Source organism: Telopea speciosissima, unplaced genomic scaffold (genome assembly GCF_018873765.1).
Source record: "Telopea speciosissima isolate NSW1024214 ecotype Mountain lineage unplaced genomic scaffold, Tspe_v1 Tspe_v1.0579, whole genome shotgun sequence".
NCBI lineage: Eukaryota > Viridiplantae > Streptophyta > Magnoliopsida > Proteales > Proteaceae > Telopea > Telopea speciosissima.
Window position 1 is genome coordinate 1 of NW_025317915.1, and position 15,950 is coordinate 15,950.

The following is a 15,950-nucleotide window of genomic DNA, read 5'->3' on the forward strand; positions in this document are numbered from 1 at the left end:
AAACAGTCCAGAAATTTAGCTCAAACAACCAAAAACTGATACAAAAGACTTCCAACCTGAAGGTAGGTATAAATCAATGTCTCTAAACCATCATAGCAGTCTGCAAACTCCTTCAAGATTCCAGAAATGGGGTAAAAATCCCTACGACAGAGAAGAGCCCCTAAAGAGACCTCAAAATGAAGTCGATCACCCCTTCTTAGTTTGTCTAAGAAATAAGAAAGGGACTGAGATAAAGAAGTAGAAGCATGTCCTTCTCGATCAGATGATCTCTGATGCCATGTAAATAGCAGAGAAGAAGAAGAGAAAAGGGAAAGAAGAAGAAAAGAGGAGAAGAAAGTGAGGGAAAGGCTGGCTCTCTAATCTGAGAGAGGCCAGCAATCTCAATATATAGAAGCAACTTTTACAGGGGTAAAATGGGAACCAAAAGAGAGGATGGGAGGCCCTCTCGGTTTTAACGCCATACTGGCTGATGCTAATCCCGGGAGGGATTCTTTACCAATATGCCCTTCATTTACATACTTCTAACAATTAATATTTTTAATCATAAGAGAGGGTGGACCTTGGTGCAACGGTAAAGGTTGCTCCATTGTGACCAAGTGGTCACGGGTTCGAGTCTGGAAACAGCCTCTCTGCAAAAGCAGGGGTAAGGCTGCGTACATTATGACCCTCCCCAGACCCAGAAGTGGCGAGAACCTCGTACACTGGGTACGCCCTTTATTTTTAATCATAAGAAATGAAAATTATATAGTTGAAACATTTCTATGTTCACTCACCTAATTTTTTTTTCTTTCTGTTTCATAGTGAAGTGCTCGTATATTTCTGATACATGTGATGCTTTTTTTTAAAAAAAATTTCATACGACTGGAATTTACTCATATAAGTGGTGAAGTTCAAAGATATGGTCAGATATTATTATATTAATGTTTTTGAATCCTCTTTTCTCTAACTTTAAGTTCCATAAAGATGTCTCTAAATGTTTCTTGTGATCCAGGTTGTAGTTGGACAACAATTTGTCGTTCCAGCTTACTCTAAGGTGTCTGTGCTTCCCCAACCAATAAACCAAGACAGTGATGAAGAGCTTGAGTATGCTGACAGTAGCAGTGGTGCTGTAGATAGTCCATGTAGAGTTCTATGGCTACATATAACTTCCCCATTTTCTTGTTTAGTTTTTCTGCTTCTATAGACTGTAATTGCTCCAATATGATTGCAATTGCTCCCAATTCACCAGTTTTTAATCTGTGGATTTCATTTCATTTTATTTTACTTTTAAATTCTTGTTCTCTGCATGCTGTATATCAAACTAGTTGTCTAGTGAGTCTCCAAGACTCTTATGGACGATGATATAGAAAACAGTGACTGTTTCTAGTTGAAGGTTGGAATTTCAGCCATGAGTGGAGAACTATTGTTCATATTAGAAATGTTTCATGCTCTGTCACAGATATCTGGAAAAAGATAAGAGTTTGGAGCAATACCAATACAGGATTGACTGTTAAATTTCAATTTGAAGAAATATAATTTCCAGGGCAGCCTTCTTGATGCAGGAGCATCCTGCTGCAATTTGTGTGGCCTGATCTTCAATTACAGTCTATTGAATTGTCGGCCGGGCTATATATCATTTTTTATAAAGGAGTCTATGTAATTCCTTTTTTTTTTAATAAATCTTTAATTAGTGAGCCTAGTGCTGCTGGTAGTCAAAGTCAACAGTGTAGAATTTTCTTTAAATTGGGTTTGCTCTATCGTTTGGCAGTTATTGAGTTTGTTTACTACTTTTATTTGGATTCTTAAATTTAGTTAATTTAGGATGTCTTAAACATTTCAAAGTCCCAAGGATAGAGAACTTTTAGTCTTCTGTATGAGACTGTAATCCCAACATTTTTGGTGGGCATTCGGATAATGGAACATATTGTGGTGGCTGTGCCTACGTAACCTGTATGGAGGCTAGCTTCTTTCCTCTTTTATTTGCTCTTTCTCTCCATCCCTTTCTCCTAACAATTCCATTTCTTCTTCCTCTTGTGTACTTGCTGTTACTTATTTGTTCAGATTGAAGGTTAATGGATTTCAAATCAATTGGTCGGATCTTCTATTCCCCTCTTTTATTTTGTGACCGTGGATCTGATTTGTCTGCTTTCTTTTTCTTATTCTTTTCTGTTAAATCATCTCCTTTTAATTCTGTCAGTCTGATTTCAGACTCTGGCTACTCTTGTTTTTCTTAATCTCAGGTCCATTTGGGCATATATTGTTCAGGACTGGATATGCCTCTTTAAGATTCTTATTCTGCTAATATCAAACCTGTTCTGCAGACTAGATTCACCATCTGGCCAAATCAAGCTTTATATTCTCTGTGTTTAATTAATTGCAAGTCTCAACAGGTCCTCCTGGACCAATGGTTTTTTGCCCCCCATGTGATGCAGTTAAGGGTGTCCAATCGGGTCAAATGGTCAATTTGGCCTTGGAATACTTTATTTTGGCCCAGTGCTGGGTTCTATGGGCCTTGGACTTGTTACTTTTGTGTTTAATAATGTTATGAGCCTCTTTTATAAGTCCAAAAATTGGGATTTAAAAGGGCACTCGTGATTAAGTACATGGATAAGATTGTGTGGGTCCCATGTGCTATTAAGTAGCCAAGTTAGTTTAATCTAGAAGAGTCCTCTTAAGATAGCGTTTAATTTAGTTTAGGAAGGCTAAGTCTCATTAGTGGAGTCAATTTAGGAGATTTTATCTCTATTTTTTAAAATTGCAATGTAAGTATGTAACCAACTCACCTGTCCACGGTTTTGAAAATGGAATAGATTTGGGAAATTTTGAAATTGAGAGTGATTCTCTTCCCTTGTGATCTCTTCTCTCTCCTCGTTCTTCCCTCCCCCACGGTTTCCTTCCATCCTATTTTCCTCTCCCTAGCCAGATTGATACTGCTAATCTTCTCTTCTATTGATATGAAAATTCTTCTTGGATAGCAATCTGCTACTTCCTTGTTCAGCCCCTTCTTTCTCCTTCATATTTCTCTTTGTGCGATACCTTGCTTCCTCTCCTTTTCTGTTGATTGCTACAGGTACTGAAGAATATTTTCTGCTGCCTGGTTTTCTATAACAGATCTTGGATATAGCTTTGAGATATAAGCAAGGTAAGCTCACCACCCGAACATCCTGCTTTTAGTTCTGCATCACCATGGTTAAAGATTCAGCCCAACCTGTATTAATTACAGTTAGTTCTTGATATTTGTCCCCTGATGCACATGTCAGCTCCCATCAATAACAATAATTCATGTTTTTGAATCCCTTTTCTGATGGGCCTGTTACCCACTGGTTAATTAGGTTTCTTTGACCTTCCTGCATCACATCTTTCTAATCTGTGGTTCTCTGCTTTTTTTCTATTTTCCGATCTGCATCCAAGGTCCGAGAAGATACATTGGTCGAAACAGAAATATTTTTGGATTTCGATCGAAACCTGGTTGAATTCCTGTATGTTTCTGTGGTTAGTTTCCTTTGACCATTTCGGTGGTCCAATGGTCATATTTTGGGCCGAAACTTCAGAGAGACCCTAATTAAGTATGTCTAAACATAATGGAACCTTTAGATTGTTAAAACACTCACCCAAAATTCTAGTTTGGTTTCATACCTTAGATTGGTAGTATACGGCGTATCTTGCTGTATACTTTCCCAAATATAGCCTATGCTACACATAATTTAGTACTGTTACACATAAAATTCAATTAAACAATTAAAATATGTATTACACATGAAGAAAAACCATTTAATATTATTAAATGTCAAGTGTGGCAACTTATGAGCATGATTTTAAGTCTCTTAACTTATTCGCTGATACTAACAGATACGTATCTTATTTTTAGGGTACCGATACGATACGGCACGATATGCTACCCAAAAAAAGTATCAATTATATAGGGTCGATACATGACCCAATATGGTTGATATTGATCAATACACTTGATACATCTCTTATAAACTATTTTTTATATATTACTTATTTATAGTGTTTTATGCTTCAACATTGTATTTCGCATGTATCCTAAACATTTCCTTGTGTATCTTGCTTCTCTTCGATATGATACGATGTCTCTTAAAATCACCCTTCCGATACGATACCCGATACCGATACTTTAATCCTTGTTTATGAGTACACATACAAGTGTGCAAGTGTTAGAACTATAAATGTACAACCGTCAAACAAGGTGAAACTCAAAAGACCCCTATGAAACTATTCCTCCAACTCTATGTCAGTACCATAGTTGTCATGGCATCGCCATATCGACGCCATGGCGTCATATTGCTGGAGAAATGGGCATATCGACCACCGATATGGATGCTGTAAGAATATCGACCGATATGGCCTCCATGTCGTCGCCATGGCGCCGCCATGGATGCCATACCACGGCATATGGCCATATCGGGCGACATGGTTGTTTCAAATTATAAAATTTAATTTTTTAACAATAAATTTTTTTAACCATTTTTTATTTTAATGCTTTTTCCTTAACATAAAAAAAATTAAAAAAACATAAAAAAGAAAACACTAATACACTATTGACTAATACACAATCACATATTCGCATCAGCAAATTTTTTTATTTATTTAGATGGGCGGTTTATTAGCTTTATTCACTCCATATAAATTACGTTCTTGTAATTGTTTTTTTGTTTTGTTACTTTTGTAGTCACTTTCATATGAATCATATCTCAACTCTCATGATTTTTCAACTTTACTATCAGCAAGACTATGGCTATCAATTATTTGATAATCTATGATTTCATATACACTAATGGATATACACTTTCATGAATTAAACCATAGTAGATTAGTAGTACACTTTCATGTCAATTTTTTATGTTATAGGGTATATATTATAGCATACTAAATGACATTAAAAATAGAGAAAATAAAAAATTAAACATGGTCGATATGATCGCCATGGCGGGCGACATGTCGATATATCGACATGACACCCCTCCATCGACTTGGATCGCCGTGACGACGTGACAACTATGGTCAGTACCACATAGAGTTCTCGGCGGGCTCAAAAGCTGAGGAAGATTGCTTCTGCAATTGAAACTGTTTCTCCGACTCTGTCACAAAAGAAGGCCATGTCATACTTTTTCTGAAGAAAAGATCGAAGTTCATCACAACAGCCTGATAGGTCTCATCATCAACATGCTCTATGCCCCAACCTCAGAGATAGATCACCAGGTCAGGAAGATGATGCAAATGTGGATTAGCTGTTGCTGCTTGGTGGACCAGACTGATATTGTTGCTGGGGGTCTAGGAATGAGATACTATCCACAATATCTAAACATATAAAAAGTGGAAGTCCAACCACTGAATATATACCCTATTTTTTTGCAAAATTAACTTTAGGTTAAAAGGGTATTCCCCTCAAAGTTTGAATCTTCAACAATTCTCGCTCAAATGCACCAAATCGTCACTGTAGATGTGTTGTAGTAGTCTCCAACATGTTGTTCCACCAAGATTCATAGGTGTCAAGGCTAGGGGACCCAAGATGTCCTAGTATTTTTTTTTAATGTATCCATTACAGTTACTACTACTAGTATAGCAAATAGCAATTCTATACAATTGTGGCATGCAGCTAGTTTCTCTTGGACTTGGATGGGGCTGAGGGATTGTTCATCTGAGGGATGTTTGTGTTGTGTTTTTTATGTAGTTTGTATTCTATGTACTACTAAGTACCTCTTTTGCTCTCAATTATATCGTGTTATTTATCCATATAAAGGATAATATGTTAAATCCCCCCTTTTATTGTTTGTGTCGATTTATGATTTGTTATATATAGATGAGTCAATAGAGATATGTAATAATTGATAGATATTGGTTGATTTATATTTTATATAATGACATGCTTTATTATTTGTTCCCAAATGTGCAGCAATCAATGACCCACTGGATGTTGCTAAAGGGGAGCCGATACCCAATTCATCTGACACACCTGAGGTTAGCTACTTTTTTTTTTTAAACGTCTCTAAATCATCTATCTATACTTTTTCGGACATAAAGTTTTCTTCTTCATGTGTTGCAATAGTGTAGTATTCTTTCAAATCTTATATTAATTGGTACAAATTTTTTCTTTATAATTAATGAATTGTAAAAGTTATTTTTTCCCTTTATTTTTATTGGCACAAAAGGGTGTTTGTTAGAGCAAATGAGATACAAAAAGGATAGACGATAATCCCAAAGGGAAAGTAAAGGCTAAAAAAAAACTGCAGCCCCAGTCCCCACCACTTCCTACCTCTAAAACAAGAAGTGTACTACATCAACCATACCCTACTTGATAGAGTCTAAATAACCTAGGGCTTAGGAATTCAGAATCCTTTGGAAAACCAGAATCACAGTGAAGGAATAGAGCCCGAGATCAGAATATCAGATGTGCACCAGAATGTAATGGATTACTCTGTCCTATTAGAAGAACATAATATCAAAAGATGGGATCAATCCAACGATCAGATTCCAAGTTACAGAAGAGTCCCCAATTGAGGAGAGGTCTCAAGAATTGAGATCTGATATCAGTTAAGATGGACTGATCTCGGAACAGCAATGCCAGACTAATCCAAGCAGCAAATAATATTCAAGAATACCTACGGATCAGAATCTGAGATCAGATTCAAGAACTAAGTGGTACGATATCTCAGATCAAGGGTTTAACTTGAATATTCCAGCAAGTAACTGAGTAACAGAGTAAGGCAATAGGAATTAACCCAATGATTCACAGGATTAAGTACTCGGGTTTGTTTATGGGATAATCCGGTTCCTGAAATAGGGATTAGATCTGATATCTCTGGTGGAAAACAGTAGCAACAGAAATTCAGCAAGTGGGAATGAATAATACAATATTGGAATTTGAATGTACTAACCTGAAACAATGATGAAAAATAAAGAAATAAGAATAAGAAGAGAACTGTATGACCTTGAAATCACCACTAAAGGTATCGATCGGAATCACCACCAATAAACCTGTTGAATCACCACAATAGGGGGTTGGAACTGAATCACCACAGAACTTGAAAGGAAACAAGTCAAACTTCATCAACTCAAAATGTATGGAGGCTTTAGGCCTTTACATCAACATATAAAAACTAAAAGTGTGCTTACAATTGTAAAGGAAAGTAGACTAAACATAGGAAACACTTGTGTTCCATAAGAACAAAACTCTTTCTTTAATAACCAGATAATAAGTGTCCCATATGATTAAAACTCTATCCGATGTTGGAATTGGAATTCTATTCATACAAGACTCTATCAATCTTTAACAACCAAGTAAATAAGAATTACTTAATGAAATAGAGCAACTCAGACTAATGTAATAAAGTAAATCCTGTTTTCCTTCTTCTTACCTATAATTTAGACCCATTAAAGTGGTCGACCACAATAAAATCCATTGGATCAAAGCATAGTTGCCACAGCATCTAGGCAATCCATGGTGTTGGAGGGGGCCTAGATACAAGGCGCAACCAACAAGGCGACCAAGGTGCCTAGGCATCACCTAGACAACTATCGATCAAAGGCCCAACATATAGAGAACCCAACCTAAGGCTTATTTCCACTAAAATAAGCCTATTTATGTGATTAATCAGTATCACTACTTCCCTTGGCCTACTGCCTACAAAAACAAAAAAGAAAAAAGCAGCTAAGAAATGCGGAAAAAAGCATGAAAGTCAGACATCCACACTCAGGCAGCAAATGCTTCTAGAGAAGGTTTTTTTTCTTCAAGTTCTGCCACTCCAATTTATTTCAACTCCTTGTAATGTAGTCCTAGATGGACAAAGGGTCTACTCGGAGCCAGGTAAATCAGGATCTCACAATCTGCTGGTCAATTGGGGCAGAATTGGGAAATTAGGTCAGAATTAGGGTTAGCTTTAGGGTAATAGGGTTGGATCTTATTTAGTAAAGCTAGGCAGGTTTTTAGGAGTCTAATGTTGTAGGTTTGGTAAGGTTTGAGTGAGGATTTGAAACTTAGAAAATTAGGGTTTTGGGTTTTGGGGAAGAAGGGGATGTTAGGATTTAGGGTTTAGAGGTAGATTTCAGTGATGGGTTTTGGTTGAGTGTTAAGGGTAGTGGTAGGGTGGTTCGGCCAAAGTTGGGTGAGGTTTTGATGGTTGGATATGGCTGGATGGAAAATTTAGGGTTAGTTGGGGTTTTACAAAGATGAGGGGAACTAGGGTTTAGCTGTTGGGATAGGCCAGAAGTTAGGGTCGAGTGTAGGGGGTGCTAAGAAGGAGCTATGGTTCAAATATGGTGGAATTCTAATAGAGGAATGAAGCTGGACAGATTTAAGATGAGTTAGGGTTTCGGCAGCTTGTGGGGGAATGATAGTTTCTAGGGTTTTGAAGGAGGGAAGGGGCTTGGAACCGGATCGAGTACAGGAGTTGGTGAGAGGGTGCTGTAATATAATTATGGAGGAATTTTAATGGTGAATGAAGGCTGTAAGTGGTTTAGGGTTTAAGGAATTCAAATAAAATAGAAGGGGGGAAGTTAGGGTTGGCTGTAGAGGATTAGGAGAAGAAGGGGATAACTAAAAACTGTAAAATACTTACTGGAATATGTAGGTTCTTCAATGGCAGGCAGGCAGCAGCTTCTAAGAACTAGAAGAAGGACCTCCCGATCTACAAGATGCAAGGAGTCGATTGGAGATCCACCAATCCCTCACCTTGATATTACTCACAAGGCAACCTTGATATTACTCATAAGGCAAACTCTCAAAGGAGCAAGGCAGCAGCATTCATGGTAGCAAGCAGAATCGAAAATTTTAAAATCTGAATATTGTGGGGTAGGCCAATGGCCTAAGTCCTAAATCTATTACTACTCTTCCCTCTTCAGAAATCGTGGAGGGGTATGATTAAAACAACTTAAAACAATTAAAACACTTGAATTAAAAAGATTCCTAAGTAACCAATAAGAAATAAGAACCTAACAGCCAATAGGATTAATTCACTTAAATTGAACCAAGTATGAACCGGTTCAGTTTAAGAGTTTACGATTAAACTGAAAAAAACTTAGTTTGGGAAATAACTAAAGCTGAAAAAACTAAGTATGGAAATAACTAAGGCTCCTAACTATGGCCCTATGATTAGGGCAGCATCTTCAGCTTGTGGATGCTTGGATCTGCATCACCTTGTCTTCCTATTGTTTCAGAACTGCTCCCCCTGCATTTGGTCCATTTTGGTCTTAGTCTCCCTACAACGACAACGACTCTGCCTTATCCCAACTAAATGGATCGGCTACATGGATCCTTGCCCTCCAATCAGCTTTTATTCATAGTCATACTTGATACAAAGCCTAAAATATGCATGTCTTTCCTCACCACTTCTTCTAGGTTCATTTTAGGTCTGCCTGTGGCTCTTTTAGTCCCTTCAATCTGAATCAAATCGCTCCTCCATACTGGAGCATTAAAAGGCCTCTGTAGAACTTGGCCATGCCTCCTCAAACGACTTTCTCGTAGCTTACATTGAATTGGAGCTACTCCCAAATCAGCTCTAAAATGATCAGTTCTTATTTTGTCCTTCCTAGTTTTGTCACACATCCATCTCAAAATCCTCATCTCTGCTACACTGAGTTTATCTATATGATGCTTATTAACTGCCCAACATTTGGAACCATGCATCATAGTCGGTCGTATGATTGTCCTATAAAATTTTCCTTTTGACTTTTAAAGGAATATGTCAATCACATAGCACTGCGGACGCACCTCTCCACTTCATCTGTCCTATTTTAATTCTCTGTGAAACATCATCTTCCATATCACCTTCGTTATTTATGATTGAGCCCAGATACATAAAATAATCACTTTGCGGAATCTCCCTCCCGTCAATTTGCACCACCTCATTATCCGTCCTAGTGTAACTTCATATGATCCATCTTCGTTCTACTTATCTTAAAACCTTTTGATTCCAAGGTGGATCTCCATAACTCCAACTTGGCTTTAATCCCTGCTTTTGTCTCATCCACCAAAACAATAGCATCAGCAAAAAACATACATCAAGGAACCTCATTGTGAATGTTTATGATTAAATCATCCATTATAAGCGAAAACAAATTAGGGCTTAAAGATGATCCTTGATGTAACCCAATTGTAATTGGGCATTCATTTCCTTGACCCCCTATAGTTCTTACACAAGTGATCATACCATCATACATATCTTTAATTATGTCTACATTTTTACTTGAAACACTTCTCTTCTCTAGTACTTGCCAGATTAACTCTCTAGGGATTCTGTCATACGCTTTTTCTAGGTCAATAAAGACCATATGGAGATCCTTCTTGCAATCTCTAAATCTTTCCATGAGTGTCTTAAGTCAATAGCTTCTATTGTGGATTTTCCTGGCATAAAACCAAATTGGTTCTCCATAATAGTAGTTTATTGTCTCAAGTGGGTTTCAATAATCCTCTCGTAATTTCATAGTATGACACATTAGTTTTATGCTTATATAGTTATTGAAGCTCTGTCCTAATTTCCGTATGCCTGAAAATATTGGTCCAATGATCTTCACACCGAAGGGGTATGAGGCCAGATTGCAAAGTTTCACATAGAAAATTTCCGTTTTCTTTTTAGAAGGAAAAGGATACCTTAAACATATAACATTTTAAAGTTCTGCATTACTCAAGGGCATGATTCTAGTGTGTATAGCTGTCATGATATTGTCCAGTAGCTATTCACCCTTTGTATATTCAATGAGTTGTTTTTAGGGGGCTAAGGTGGGTAGACTTGCTTATGGATGACTGTTTTACCAACTCCGTTTCCCTGTCTGGAACCATAGCCAGATCTAATTGGAAGATGGCTATCTAGGATGTGGAAATGCCCCTCCATATTACTCTCTTGTCTGGGTAGCAGATCTTTTTATCTTTGTTTTACCATCAGAAACTGATGCTGTGAAGATCAGGGAGTCTGGAGAATAGTTGAAGATCTAAAATATTTCATGTTGTGATCAGATTTCACTCCCCTTTCGGCTGCACAATTCATTCGACCATTTCGGTGGTCAAATGGCCATATTTTGGCCTTAAACTTTTGAGAAACTCTAATTAAGCATCTTTAAACATTTTGGAACATTTAGATTGTGAAAACACACACCCAAAATGGTAGGTTGGTTAGGAACCTAGGTTGCTAGTGTACGCTGACCCTGCTGTATACTTTTTTCTAATATAGCATATTCTACATATAATTTAGTATTAGAAGTCTAGAACATACAAAATTCAATTACAACAACTAAAATATGAACTACAAATGAAGTAAAACCATTTAATAGTCCACTTACAAGTAGTCAAGTACAACTATTGATGCCCCTACCCTACGAAACCATTCCTCCTACTCTGTCAGTACTGCATAGAGTTGTGAAGAACCTCAAAACCTCTAGATGATTGCTTTCTCTGTTGAAACCGTTCCTCTGACTATATCACAAAAGACGACCATGTCATGGTATGCCTGAAGAAACACTCGAAGTCTAACACAATAACATGGCATGTGTCATCGTCAACATACTTTAGGTAACCCAACATAGGATATAGATCACCGGGTCGAGAAGATGATGCAAATGTGGAACCACTGTATTTGCTTGGTGGACCAGGCGGATATGGTTGCTTGGGGGGCGGGGAATGATGAAGAGGTATACTGGTCTACACACCATACTCTGCACTACAGCCCGCTGTGGAAAAAGGAGGGTGCACGCCAATGTCTTGTCTGTCCATGCCCACCATATCCACAACTCTCCTTAATGCAGATACATCACCAAAAGAGGCTTATTTTAATGGGAATTAGTCTAGGGTTGGGTTATATACATGTTGGGTCTTTGATCCCATGGGTAATAAGGTTGCATACAGGATTAGCTAGTTTTGTTTCAATAGTTTTATTTTTGAAGTCTCCTGTTTTTAAATTGAACCGGGTCCAAGCTGGTTCAACCAGTGGTTCAATTTAAGTGATTTTTGTAGTTTTCTTTTATTTGCTTTTAAACAATGTAAGTTGGGCTGGATTAGGACTCTATAAGTCCAGCCATGTTTTGAGTCTATTTCCTTCAGTATTTCAATTTCCTACTCAGTTTAAGTACCTAATAGGTTAAGGATTGGGTTGGGCCTTTCCTTTTTAGTGTGGGAGTCTATTTTTGAGTCTTTTATTTAAGGTTGTAAGGGGGGCAAGCATTGGAGCTGGATTTTGATTAATGAAAAGCTTTTTGCTGCTCCTCTTCTTCTTCATTGAAGATTTGTCTTGTGTTTGTTCAAGGCTGAAGGAATCGATGTTTGATCCGATTGACACCTTGCGGTGGGAAGCTCGGGTGGAGTGTTTGAAGGAACCAGTGTTTGATCCGATTGACACCTTGCAATGGGAAGCCCGGGTGGATCGTTTGGTTCTTCGTTACATCTCCATTGTCATTCTACTGTCAAGCAATCTGATATCAAGGCTTTCTTCATCAACCAGTTAGTTCACGTCACAAACCCTAGATCTCCTTTCAGTTCAGCCACTTCCAACCATGGGAATTCTCCCAAACTTTGGCCGAGTGATCAACAGCTCCAATAGGGAACTTGATCCAAAGATGGGTCAATTCTGCCCAGCCAAACCCCATTAACCCTATTTTCCCTTTCTAAACCCCTACCCTAGTTTTTATCCTTTTTCTCTAAAACCTTGCTGCCGATTCTGTCTTAGCTTGTTTGGTTTGCTGAATTCAACTTAGTACTTCACTAGAATCAGCAAATTAACACCTCTTCTTAACCTTAACCCTAGTTTTCCCTTTATTTCCCCATTACTTGCTGCCGATTCTGTCCACACCTTACTGGTTGCTAATTTCAGTTTATTAGTTCACTGATTTTAGTAAATTAAAAATCTAACATTAACCCTAACTTCCATGCCCTAAATCCCATAGAACCCTAAATCTAAATTAGCCTTTCCTTGGTTTTAAACCCTAAATTGAGTCACCCTTTGGATAACAGATCCTGGTTTGGTTCCTAGGACTACATTACTCCTCCATGCTTAAGCCTCCAAGTGTTCCAAACAAGCTTGTAACATTTTATCTCCATTTATCATCCTCCGCATCTAGTCTGAATCGGAGGCGTGGGCCTCTCGAGTAGCCTGAATGGGAGGGGACACATGCACTATTGTTGGCATTCTGTGCAGCATGATCGAACTGAGTCTTGCTGTAGATGCATTGATGTAGTCCCCAACACTGTTTTGTACCAAGAAATGGAGCTGATTTGGCCAAAAAATCTGGAATGCTAGGGTTTTCTAGCCATTTCCCTCATGGTCAAAATTGTCAAACACTTGGAACCTCATGAAATGGGTTGAAATTTTGACCCATTTTGATCGAAACCTTGCAATTATTATACGTTAAGCTATCGTTTCGCAGAAACAATATGAAAATTTTGAACGGAACTGAAATTCGACTGAAATGGTAAATCTGCTGAGTCATCCTCCACATCTAGTCTGAATCGGAGGCATGGGCCTCTCGAGTAGCCTGAATGGGAGGGGACACATGCACTATTGTTGGCATTCTGTGCAGCATGATCAAACTGAGTCTCGCTGTAGATGCGTTGATGTAGTCCCCAACACATTTTTCTATCCACATGCCATTTCGTTTCGATCTTTGAAACCGAAATATTTTGCAAGATTTTGGTGGTTTCTACCAAAATCTTGAACCATGGTCTGGAGAAGCTTTAATGCCTTTGAAGTACTGTTAGATGTATGGAACCTTGGTGGGTTCCTTCTGAAGGGCCTATTGGATGTAGTTAATGGTTTGCATTTCAGAAGGGTATTGCATTGCAGTGCCAATCCTTCTGGAGGCCCTTAAGATGCATGTTGTTTTTACTTATTCAATTTTTGTCTGTTTTGCAATCTAATGTGCAAAACTTGATTATTACTGTTGGCATGAGCCAGCAAACCATTGAACTTTCATCTTTTATTTCCTTAGGCTAGGAATAGATTGGGAGTCTTATTCTTTCCATTCAATTGGTCTTGCACTTTTAAACTATTCTTTCTCAGGTTGGGACTTCAGGAGCTGGTTATATTTGGTCATTTTGTGAGGGAGGACATGAAGAAGAATGGAGGCATTCAATTGCTCCCATTCCTGCTGATAAGCTTTCAGAGTTGGCACGTGCTACTCATGAAGAACTAAATTTATCTATTCAAGATGGCGGTAATCTTCCACCTTCTGGAGAGCTAATACATGATTCTGATGGCACTATTTCTGAAGATGATGATAATGAAGATTTTAAAGATGATTCTGCCTACTTTGAGAAAGAGGTGATTTATATGGGAATAAAATACCGATAGGCATTCCTTATATTATCTACCTAACCTCAATTTTGAATTTCATAATTTGCAGGTGGCAGCCACTTTTCTTAGGGCTGTTCATGAAGGAGTGGAACAGGACCATGTTATCCTAGAAGTGAATTCGCTTCGGTAAGTTCTGCATTTTTTTAACCCTTCTATTAATAGGTTCGGTACAATATTTATTGGCTATTGTGTATCAGAGGATTAACATTTCTGATTTAATTCTTATGGTCTCCTGGATGTGAAAATCTCTGAAGTATTATGATACGTATTGCCTGTTGACCATGTGACCCTACATTTGTTTTTGGGCCTGAATCTGTGGTCTATGTACCCTGTTTATGTAAATTTTATTTTATAGAAATATATGGATTTGCAAGATGAAGGATTAACATAGCTTGTATTCAAGAGACTAGGTGGAAGAGTAAAAAAAGCTAAGGAGTTTGATGACTTTAAACTTTGGTGTATGGGGGATAAAAGTAGTAGATATGGAGTGGGCATAGTAGTGGATAAAGATTTAAAAAATGATGTTGTGGATGTTAAAAGATATGGTGATAGGATTATATCCATCAAGCTTGTGTTGGAGAAAGAGGCTGTCAATATAATTTGCACTTACGCATCCGTAGTGGGATTGGATGAAAATAGTAAGATGCCATTTTGGGAGCACATGGATGGATTAGTTCAAGGTTTTAGTCAAGGAGAAAAGAGTATCATAGTGGGAGATCTGAATGGACATGTTGAAAGTGATTGTAGACGCTATGAAAGAGTACATTGAGGATATAGTTTTGGAGAGAGGAATATGGAGGGGACTTCAGTTTTATAGGACAGTTATACAACCGGCTATGATGTATGGTGCGGAATGTTGGGCAGTTAAGAAGCATCATATAGACAAACTCAGTGTAGTGGAGATGAGGATGTTGAGATGGATGAGTGGCAAAACTAAGAAGGATAAAGTAAGGAATGATCGTTTTAGAGCTGATTTGGGTGTAGTTCCGATACATGATAATCTACGAGAAAGTCGTTTGAGGTGGCATGACCATGTTCAACGGAAGCTTGTGGATGCTCCAGTACAGAGGAGCGGTTTGATTCAGATTGAAGGAACTAAAAGAGCCAGGGGCAAACCTAAAATGACATTAGGAGAAGTGGTGAGAAAAGACATGCATAGCTTAGGCCTTATATCAAGTATGACGTTGAATAGAGCTGATTGGAGGGCAAAGATCCATGTAGCCGACCCCATTTTGTTGGGATAAGGCTGAGTTATTTTTGTTTCCTTGTTGCAGGCTGCTGAAATCAACAAACCAGCAGCCTTTTCAACACTGATTTATCAGGAATATATTTCAAATATGGGCCTGTTGCAGCCAAACTGATCTTTAATTCATTGGCTGATATCTAGGAGTTTTGGTATTGCCGTGCATGCCTTCATGGTATTGCAAAATAATCTGATGGTAGTGATTGTTAAACTTGGAGAGAATCCGTTCATTCATTTTCTTCTGCTGTTCAGGCTTCAGACTTCATTTTTTTTTGGTGAATAAATAATGTATTACCAACGAGAAGAAAGAGGGAAAAAGGGGGGGGGGGAATATACAAAGGGAGAAGAGGGGGAAGGGGAAGTGAACCAACTAACGGGTTCTCAAAATAGAGCTATCTAAATCCCAGGATACAACAATATGCCTGTTCCTT

General features: G+C 38.1%; 1 long non-coding RNA gene across 1 annotated transcript; it reads left to right on the forward strand.

Annotated features, from left to right (window-relative positions):
* The first annotated feature begins 986 nt into the window (after positions 1 to 986).
* Positions 987 to 14,407, forward strand: LOC122648207. The gene is made up of 4 exons (XR_006331035.1): positions 987 to 1,121; positions 5,897 to 5,961; positions 13,983 to 14,243; positions 14,326 to 14,407. It is a non-coding gene; the product is annotated as an uncharacterized LOC122648207 (long non-coding RNA).
* The last annotated feature ends 1,543 nt before the right edge of the window (positions 14,408 to 15,950 follow it).